Raw genomic sequence first — 420 nt, 5'->3', positions numbered from 1 at the left:
TGACCCCCCAGTTGCCGCCGTCGGTGGTGGTGGTTGCATACACCACAAGAGCGAAGAAGAAAATATAACATATACACACAAACATATATATATATATATATATATTATAATATAGAATATGAAATATATTATAATATATTTATAAATATATATATTTTTTTTTGGGTGCCGTCTGCATCAGAAACACGCTGCGGTGTATACAGACTCGGCTCTGCCAGCTGTGCAGCATCGGGGCCCCATGAGGAGCCCTCATAGAGCTGCGGACGATCATAGGGTTCAAAAGTATTTAATTTGTTTGTTTTTTATTTATTATCTTAAATTTAATGAAATAAATTAAACTCTAATTTCGAATATTTGCAGGGCAGAGTCCTGGCTGTGCTTGGCGCAGCAGCAGAGAAGGCGTCGTCGGTATTGCATCGT

The sequence above is a fragment of the Eimeria mitis genome, genomic scaffold (genome assembly GCF_000499745.2).
Source record: "Eimeria mitis Houghton genomic scaffold, Emh_scaff2201, whole genome shotgun sequence".
Classification (NCBI taxonomy): domain Eukaryota; phylum Apicomplexa; class Conoidasida; order Eucoccidiorida; family Eimeriidae; genus Eimeria; species Eimeria mitis.
This window is presented reverse-complemented; position numbering follows the sequence as displayed.